Consider the following 9335-nt stretch of genomic DNA (forward strand, 5'->3'; position numbering starts at 1 on the left):
ATAATAGCGGTAGGTTACGTTACCGCTATGGCCTGTGCTATGGCCAACTGGCTAATGCAATAAAATTTTGATTTGATTTGATTTGTTGTTGGTTTTTTAATGGATTCAGGGAATCATGCAATGAGTGCAACAATAAAAGAATTGATTGATGTTGTTTTTTGGGGGGGGGCAGTTTTCTATCTCTTCTTCCACAACCCAGGATTAAATTACTCATATCCAGAGAGCACACAGAGAAATGAAGTGGGCAGAGCAAAGAGACCAGGTGAAGGAGCCTGGTGGGAGAGGAGCCTTAGAGAGCGGTGGGAAGGCAGGGACCTTCAGTCGTCACAACTGCCTCATTGGGCCTCTCATTCAGCTCAACTGAAAAGGTTGGAGGAAAGAATGTTCAGAATTAGACACTTATATCTGCTTGTGGTGGCATTACTATCCAGTTTTGATGGAAAGAATGAGACAATGCCATTTCAAGAAAAGCTATTGTTTTATTTTATTGCTGTAAGACAGGTAATTGTAAAGTAGTGGGGAATAAAATCGGAGGTCCAATACAAGAACAGAGTTGTTGCATTTGGCAAAACACTTCTGCAGAGAAGCTGACTAAATAAATGAGAGTTTCACAGTTTACTGAAATGATTTTGCAGCTCATGGGCATGCATGGAAGTCCATGGGTCCTATCAATCACTAGCCACACTCATAGTAGACATATTAATGCTAATGGGATTGATTCATTTGGGGCCATTAATTTCAATGTGTGTACTTTGAGTAGAACTTATTAGGAGACAACCTAGTGGTCTGATGTACTGGCATGCATCATTGCCATTAATTTCACGAAATCAAGCTAAAATAATTCTCAATCTATATGTCTACTATGAAAATTATGTATGAATGTTTTTCATTTTTAAAATGTAAAAGTAGTTAAATTTAATGCAATGGCATTAAACTTTCAGTGGTATTTCATACTATTGGAGAAAATAGAGTGCTAGCTTGAATGTCAGAATATAGGATTGCCATATTTCAAAAAGTAAAAACCAGGAAACCCTGAAAGTTGTTGACCTTTTTAAAAGGAAAACCCCCAAATTGTTAAGCTTTGTTGGGGCTGTATGGCAATCCTGATCTGACATGCATCTGTAATTCTTTTCAGCAGCTGATAGTATTTGCTACCTGCTATCAGTGCTGTTATTTTTCCCTAGAAAAGGAGGTGCCAGAACTCATCATGAACGCCTCCCTTGTTCTCTTATAATGTCAATGGTGCCATGTTTCAGCTGCAAAAAAGTTCTGCCGCCCATGCAATGCAATTTGGGATCTGCTGCTATTAACACCTGGATAAATTGATAGCTGGCCCAGGACCAATTTTTTTCTGAAGCAGAGGCTTTGGATGTTTAGGAGAAGAGCAGAAAGAGGCAAAGTGTCTTGGAATATGGTAGAGAAGAAAGGCCCAGTGGTTCCACAAACATATTACTATGGTGCATTGCAGAAGTCATGGGAATCACAGCATGTTGATGTTCTTACACTACCTATGCTCAAGTCCACAAGGTCACATGGAGCTTTCTTCGAGGAGCACCGTTGCTTATAATGTGGTTTTTTCGCCTCTATGGAAAAGGAGAAAAGGAAACTCATTTAGTATATTCAAAGCTCTTCCTATGATCTGCCCTGAGCATAGATCATTAAATTGGCCACCAGGGGTGTAGCCAGGATCAAAACTTGGGGGGGGGCAAGCCATGGTTGTTAGGTTGTAACATTTCAGCACGGAAAAGGCGAATGAAACAAAAAATTTATTATAAATAAGGAAAAACGGGAGGGGAAACAAAAATTAAAACCCGATGAGGTGAAACGGGCTGGGCTCCCCCTGCTTCTCGCACTGGAATAGGCCTAGTGGGACTTGCAAAAACATACTATAGTCTGAAGAGCTCTTGTTCAGGATTCCAACTAGTCAGTCATGCCCCACTCCAAAATATTCCATTTGATTTCTGTTTGGAAAGTTCTCCCACATTGTGTGTTTTAAAATATATATAAAACTATTTCCATTTCTGATATGAGATGGGTTTCATTATTCTTTTGTGCATTATATATTTCAAGCAGTATGATACCAGTTTAGCAGTCATGGCGTCCCCCAAAGAATCCTGGGAACTGTAGTTTGTTCAGAGTGCTGAGAGTTGTTACGAGACCCCCTATTCCCCACACAGAGGTGCAATTCCCCATGTTTCCTGGCTAGAAGGACTGTTTATTAAACACTGACTTTCTGGGGGCTCATCCACACTTAGCTTTGGCCATGCCCTTTCTAGGCACCAGTCCATGCTTCCAAGCACCATGTCGGGAGCCTTCACCTCGAAAATCTGCTCTGTAGTGTTGAATTTGAACAAATGGCATTTCAGGCTTTCCAAGGATTGCTGTTTGTTTCTGATTCAGCAGTAAATCACAGGTTTTCACAGGAAAAACACGGTGAGTGGAGCTCAGACATGGTGCTTCAGAGCATAGACTTGTGCCTAGAAACATGGCACAAAAGGAAGTCTGAATGAGCCCCGAGTGTTTCTGATGTTGGGGAATAATATATAGCAACCATTCCTAGCAGCTGCTGATAGTCTTCTCCCCTGTGAATTTCTCTAATTGGTTTTCTAAAGCCGCCCAAGTTCGTGGCGGTGACTACATCTTGTGGAAAAGATGGACAAAGTTCTGGTGGAGGTCTGTGGCAGGAAGATCAAGAGCACCACCAGTATTATATGATTCCAGAATATTACCGTGGTAATGTGGTGTGAAGATCCAGGAGCTGGAAGATAAAGAACAGGCATACTATATAACATTAACTTAAGCATGATTTCAGATGGAATCAAACATACTTTCCACATAGATGAGCAAGCACTTTTGTTTGGGGGCAGCTTCACAAGTGGAATTTCCCTTGACACATCCAGTAACTGTATCATATCTTTTGCAGACATTGCAGGTGAGAGCATCAACTGTTGGAAAGAGGAGTCGAGCATCTTTAAAAAATAAATGAAAATATTGATTCTTACCTTTAACAAACTCTGTGTAATTTACATGAAGCACATTGAAACAATAGTTGATGTCGAGCAAGTTTGAAAGTCACTGAATGGAGGCAACCCACATTTCTCCCAAGGTAGTATTCACAGTTCCTCAAAATACACATTTGTATCCTTGGAATAGCCATTGAAACCACATTGGCTTTCATTGTATAAATATGCATCTCTATTGTCCATGGTCACCTCTGTTTAACAGTTTTGTACTTTTTCAGGAGAAGATGCAAACCTGTTATTAGCATAGATCAGAGGTGGGCAACCGAAGGCCCATGGTCCACAAGCGGCCCACGGGAGTCATTTAATTGGCTCATGAGCCACCCCTGAACCAAGCCGCCTGCTGGCGAGTCGCTGCGCTAAACCAGCGCAGTGCAGCGCAGAGACTCGCTTCCATGGTGCCAGAAATTGTGTCTGCGCAGAAGCAGACACTGGAAATTGCGGCCGCACGATCTGGCCCATGGAGGGATCTCCGCTGAAGTGAACCAGCCCAGGCGAGGTAAACCGTTCATACCCCTGGCATAGATAAAGAAGAGGCATGATCTGGACTGATCTGGACTTCAGCCAGATTGGCTTGAGACAGTGATGGGTAACGCTTAGTCAAGTCAGCCTAGCTGGACTGATCTGGAGCTGTGAAAAGGTCTGATAGGTGAGGGGTGGGAGAGAAGGAGAAGCTGGCAGGAAGGCATTCTTACTAGAAAGTGAGAGAGGGTGCGATTTTAGCAGTGACTCATAGCACATTGTTTACCTGGTTTCCCATCATTGTATGCCACTGTTGGTTAGTGAAACCAACTGTGCCATACACTGTGCCATACAGAGCATGCTCACGTACGGTTTATGTGTGTGGTACAGAAGCTGTACTTCTCAGGACAGAGCAGGGCTGTGTAGAATTATTAAAACAGCAGAGAGCATTATTGGCTGCTCACTCTCCACCTTAGAACAAATCTACACAACCAGGTGCCACAGAAAAGCACTAGACATATCAAGAGATCCAACGCACCCTGGTCACCATTTCTTTGAGCTCCTGCCATCGGGATGGAGATATAGAACAATGCAGGCAAGAACGAGCCGTCTCAGGAACAGTTTCTTCTCTAGAGCGATTTTGGCCTTAAATGGAAAGCCTGGGCTTTGAAGTCATCTTATTTTACTTGTTATTTTGTATTATATTTACTGTTTTTAATTAGGTTTTGTAATTTTGGATTATGCGGAATGCTTTATCTGAGTGGATGTAGCAACCAAGTAATTTCGTTGTTCCCGCAAGGGGACAATGACAATAAAGATATCTTATCTTATCTTATCTGAAAAGAGGAGATAGCTTAAATTGGCAAGAATGGCAGATTTGCTGCAGCTGCACAGTGCCAAGCTATATTTTTTGCTACTCACCCAGAGCACAGCAGAGGAGGATGGAGAGGCCAAGAAACAGAATCTTATGCATAGTTTCTTTTCTCCTGGTGAATGACAATTCGATAGAGGATCAAGGTCTTGTCAGCAGAACACAATTCACAGGAGAGTACAGGGGTGGCAGCAATCATTATACAGTTGCACTTTCAACCAATCAGAGATGGAGTTCACCACCATGTAAGTTGGTATATCTTGTTGGAGATCTATATTGCCCAAGTCCATATGCTAAATCCAACCATATCAGGAATTAACAGCCGAGGAGCAGGTTGTGCTATGCCCATTTGGAGGCTTCAGATGAATGCTTGATGGTCAGATTAATGGACCTTCACAGGGATGGCACAGAGATTAGATTGAACCAAGTTGGAGGAATGGGGATATACACCAAAAGTCGGGACATGCAAGACGACATGCAAGAATGAAGATAACTATACAAAACGAGAAGTTCCTTATTCATGTTGGAGAGTGTGCAATTGTGTGTGTTCATTTGGACTTCTTACATGGTTTATTAAGTGGATAATGGCACCAGTGCACTTGGCATTGCTTTAATATAAGTATACCCATCAAAGAACTATCCTTGACTCTGGTACCAACTCTTATCTTAAACATGACGTGAAAGTTACAAGTAAATAACCTGGCTTCCTAATGTTTAATGTGAAGAGCAGCACAGTAATCTTGAGCTACCAGCAAACTGCAATTATCATTCTTGTAAGAAGGAACAAGACTCAGCACAGATAATGAAACTTTAGCCCACGTGCCCTTAAAGTTAAATAACACCTTATCAGAAAGTGGCAATCTAGGAGCAGATTGAGCCAAGGTGGCAAAAATAGGTAAAGACACCAAAATCTGGAATTCTGAGGGGATATGCATTTCAATCTTGCCCCCGTCCCAAGAGCCCACTTGGTGAAAGCATATGTTCTTAGGTGTGTGTGTGTGTGTGTGTGTGTGTGTGTGTGTGTGTGTGTGTGTCCCTAAGTAGCTCATCATATGAAATAGGTTATGATGAGAGTTGTAGTGGTTTTCTAAAAAATAGGAAGCCATATCAGATACAGCAGTGGTGGCCAAACTTGGCCCTCCAGATGTTTTGGGACTACAGCTCCCATCATCCCTAGCTAACAGAACCAGTGGTCAGGGATGATGGGAATTGTAGTCCCAAAACATCTGGAGGGCCAAGTTTGGTCACCACTGAGATACGGCATATACCTATGCCATTATTTAACTATATTCATATCCATGAAATTCAGTCTGTCCTTGGAATTCTAGAATGTCTGTTGTTCTTTGCTGAAGTGATGGATTTTGACCAGTTATTTCTATTATCCTGTGAAGATCTGAAATCAAAGCTCTCTGAAATCAAAGAAAAAAGAAGTAAATGGAGCTGATAATTTCAAAGCTCATTGATCAGGTTTGATAATAGTTTCATAACATGGGACTATTTGTTCAGGTAAGGAGGATCATTGAGCTACTTATCTCAAAATATCATCGAGCTAAGAAACAAAGAATCCTTTTCAAATGTGCTTTATGGTATCACAGCTTCCACATTTTCCATGCATGGTTTCTTGTGCGGCAGATTTCCCTACACAATCAAAGCAAGCAATAGTTTATTGTCTCAAAACATGTGTTGGGTCAGCTCAGACACTGGACTCCCCTGACCCAAACCAGACATAGGTTTCATTTATTCATAAAGAATGCATGCAGAGGTGGGTGACCAAGATGACAAAGGGTCTGGAAACCAAACCTGATTAGGAACTGTTGTGGGTGTTGGGTATGTTTAGCATGGACTGTGGGGTGATGTGATAGCCATTGTCAAATATCTAAAGGGCTGTCACATGGAAGATGTAACAATGAATTATGTTTTCTGCTGCTCCGGAAGGTAGTACCTGAACCAATGAATTCAAATTTCAAGAAATAAAATCCAACTGAACATTAAGAAGAGCTTTCAGAGGCGAAGAACTGTTTAACTGTGGAACAGACTACCTCAGGAGGTCATGCAGTCTTCTTCAATGGAAGTTTTTTAAAAGAGGTTGGAGGGTCACTTGTCAGGCATCCTTCTTTATGATTCCAGCATTGCAGGGGGTTGGACAAGATGACCCTTTGTGTCCCTATGAATAACTTCCATACTTTATTATGACCTTGGAGAAAGATGCAGAAACCAGCGCTTGGAAAGTTCATTGAATGAAGGAATTACTTCCAGCTTCTGTTTACCAGTCTTGAAGTATATTGTTGCCTATGTCTGTTTGCTACTCTTTATCCACTGAGCTTCAGGAAATGATTGCCGGAGATACTACAAGTAAAGTAGCAGATTTATTATCCCTCCCTCCTATTTGTATCAACCAATGTGGTGTAATGGTTAGAGTGTTGGGCTATGACCTGGGAGACCATGCGTCCAATCCTCACTCAGTCATGAAGCTCACTGGGATGACTTTGGGCCAGAAACCAACTCTTTGCCTAACCTACCTCTCTGGGTTGTCGTGAGGGCGAAATGGGGAGGAGAACCATGTACACCACCTTGAGTTCCTTGGAAGAAAAAAGTAGTATATTAATGTAAGTTTAAAAGGGAAATGTTGTTTTTTGGTGCTTATTGAAGACCTAGCTCTTCCAATAAGTCTTTAAGTGGAGATGTTCATTGGTTTTCTGCATTTATTTATACCCTACCCTTTAATCAAAAAGTCTCTCAGAGAAGCTTATAAAAATCAGTTTTAAGATGGTCTCTAAAAAAAAGCATAGTACACAAAGGAAGGAAGGAAAATCAAGCTCCAGCCCAAGTTTTTAAGTTCCAGTTCTTATCCTGGTCTTGATCTGCATTGTTCTGGAAACTGTATTGCAGAATCTGTTGAACAGGTTATCCTACATTGTAACCTTCAAAGTGAATGTAAAGGGAAGTTAATTCTCCCTCTAGTGGTAGCATTTCTCATGTTCACATTCTAGTGTAATTTTGGGACAACCCTGTGTTCACATCCAAAATAAACACACAATATTGCCACCACTTGACTTCCTCATCCATAAAATGGGCCAGGTGACTGGCCTAGTCATGTAGACAGTAGGTGTGCTCCCAAGCAGTGCTATTTTTCTAGAAAAAGAGGTGCAGGAACTCACCATAAACACCTCCCTTGTTCTGTTATAATGGCATTGGCACCCACCTGAGAGCTCTGGCTGAAAAAATGCCCTGGTACAATCCAACTCAGGAATGCAAAAACCTCACCTGAAGCACAAATGCTACGTGCCTGGCCCTATCTTTTGCCCCAAACTAGTATGTTTCTTCAGGTGCAGTGGGGGATATTGTCCTGTTACCAATGCTGAAGATTCAACTGCCAATTTATTTATTTTTTTGCATTTTTTGACATCTTGACTCATGGCTCACTTTTGGGGACATTTTTCACAAACCCATGGATCATGTACTTGGAAAATTTCAGAATCCTAGTCATGATTTAATTCTAGTCATGATTTGACATGTTTTTTGGAATCTTGCTCATGTTTTTATGGGTTTTGTTTTGTTTTTTAAATTGAATCATGGGTCACATTTCTGTGCATTTTTCACAATCCTTACCTGTGGATTATTTTCCAAGACAGAGCGCGTGTTTTGGTAGGGATGGGGAATCTCAACTCAGGGGCTGAATGCACCCCCCCCCTCCAGTGGGAAACTCCTATGACCCTGGTCCCAGAGGCCACATCCAGACTGACATCTACACTGACCCAACTTTCCTTCCCCCGGACGGCACTGATTGTTGTTGGTTTTTTAATGGATTCAGGGAATGATGCAATGAGTGCAACAATAAAAGAATTGATTGATGTTGTTTCGGGGGGGGGGCAGTTTTCTATCTCTTCTTCCACAACCCAGGATTAAATTACTCATATCCAGAGAGCACACAGAGAAATGAAGTGGGCAGAGCAAAGAGACCAGGCGAAGGAGCCTGGTGGGAGAGGAGCCTTAGAGAGCGGTGGGAAGGCAGGGACCTTCAGTTGTCACAACTGCCTCATTGGGCCTCTCATTCAGCTCAACTGAAAAGGTTGGAGGAAAGAACGTTCAGAATTAGACACTTATCTCTGTTTGTGGTGGCAATGGAAGAAAACTTAAGAGTTTGGGGATCAAATAATCTTGGAATGTGGTGAAACACTTTGCTCTTCCACTGACAAAATATTTTCGTTGGCATTACTATCCAGTTTTGATGGAAAGAATGAGACAATGCCATTTCAAGAAAAGCTATTGTTTTATTTTATTGCTGTAAGACAGGTAATTGTAAAGTAGTGGGGAATAAAATTGGAGGTTCAATACAAGAACGGAGTTGTTACATTTGGCAAAACACTTTTGCAGAGAAGCTGACTAAATAAATGAGAGTTTCACAGTTTACTGAAATGATTTTGCAGCTCACGGGCATGCATGGAAGTCCATGGGTCCTATCAATCACCAGCCATACTCAAAGTAGACACATTAATGCTAATGGGATTTATTCATTTGGGGCCATTAATTTCAATGTGTGTACTTTGAGTAGAAAGTATTGGGAGACAACCTAGTGGTCTGATGTACTGCCATGCATCATTGCCATTACTTTCACGGAATCAAGCTAAAATAATTCTCAATCTATATGTCTACTATGAAAATTATGTATGAATTTTTTTTATTTTTAAAATGTAAAAGTAATTAAATTTAATGCAATGGCGTTAAACTTTCAGTGGTATTTCATACTATTGGAGAAAATAGAGTGCTAGCTTGAATGTCAGAATATAGGATTGCCATATTTCAAAAAGTAAAAACCAGGAAACCCTGAAAGTTGTTGACCTTTTTTAAAGGAAAACCCCCAAATTGTTGAGCTTTGTTGGGGATGTATGGCAATCCTGATCTGACATGCATCTGCAATTCTTTTCAGCAGCTGATAGTATTTGCTACCTGCTATCAGTGCTGTTATTTTTCCCTAGAAAAGG

At 41.3% G+C, this 9335-nt stretch overlaps 1 long non-coding RNA gene across 1 annotated transcript; it reads right to left on the reverse strand.

The window, feature by feature from the left end:
• Positions 1–483: 483 nt before the first annotated feature.
• LOC148683495 (uncharacterized) lies at positions 484–4520 on the reverse strand. Its single transcript, XR_015947062.1, has 3 exons — positions 4404–4520; positions 2829–2945; positions 484–1583 (listed from the first exon to the last, which is right to left on the reverse strand). It is a non-coding gene; the product is annotated as an uncharacterized LOC148683495 (long non-coding RNA).
• Positions 4521–9335: the final 4815 nt, after the last annotated feature.

Source organism: Zootoca vivipara, chromosome 14 (assembly GCF_965207765.1).
Source record: "Zootoca vivipara chromosome 14, rZooViv2.hap1.1, whole genome shotgun sequence".
Taxonomy (NCBI): Eukaryota; Metazoa; Chordata; class Lepidosauria; order Squamata; family Lacertidae; genus Zootoca; species Zootoca vivipara.